Here is a 932-nt window from a genome sequence, read left to right on the forward strand (position 1 = left end):
TCGACTGGCAGTGGGACAATTATCCAATTAGCATTTTGGACGAGCAGTGACCTCATCGTCTCTCCAGCCAGGCTCTTTACTCAATTCTTTAACGTCAAGAGTTTGAGGACCTTAAGCATTATGTGATTTTAAGGTTTGAAGGGGATTCATGGATGTCCGTTACACAAGAATTTACCACTAGTGTTTTGAAATGGAGATGTGGTAAACGAAAGTTTTTTTTTCTGCAACTGAACTGGAGGCGCGAATACCTAGTTTGGGCCACGAAGGAATTTATCGCAATTAGCTATAACACATCCAACCTTCAGATGGTGAGGTACTTCAACTGACCAAAGCAGCCTCGCATGCCACAAGGCTTCATGATTAGAGATGAATTTCACAGCAACATTTCGTAAATAATTGAATAGCCGTATGAAAAGCACTCAGCCACCTTACAGTATGTCAAATTCTCATGCACAAAGATGTCCAGAAGTATATTAGAACGAACAAATATCGTAGGCCTACACGACAAAGATAGACTACGGAAATTGTGAATAGAGAGGAAATGCCCGACTGCGTTACAATAAGTTCATTGCCAGATACGGTTAGCACTATTTGGAAACTTTCCAGTGAAAGTGCAAAAGCTTTGTTTTGTAGCTCTTTGGTATAAGATGCGTCCTCAAGGTATTTCGAGAACTGTTATTCCCAGCGGCTAAGAGCAAGGCAAGGGCCACGGAGTACGGATTTTCCAAGGAAATGAATCTGCATAGGTCTCTGGCTTCAACCGTAAGAGCACGAGCGATATCCTCTGTAACTTGAACGATTTTCTAGAATGATTTCCGAATGAAATATGAAGAACAACAATTTCAATTAACGACGAGGAAATATATTTATTTTGGCTGAACAATAACTCTAACTAACTGAGGGTTATAAATTAACAAAACACCCTCCCTGCC

Source organism: Penaeus monodon, chromosome 30 (genome assembly GCF_015228065.2).
Source record: "Penaeus monodon isolate SGIC_2016 chromosome 30, NSTDA_Pmon_1, whole genome shotgun sequence".
Classification (NCBI taxonomy): Eukaryota; Metazoa; Arthropoda; class Malacostraca; order Decapoda; family Penaeidae; genus Penaeus; species Penaeus monodon.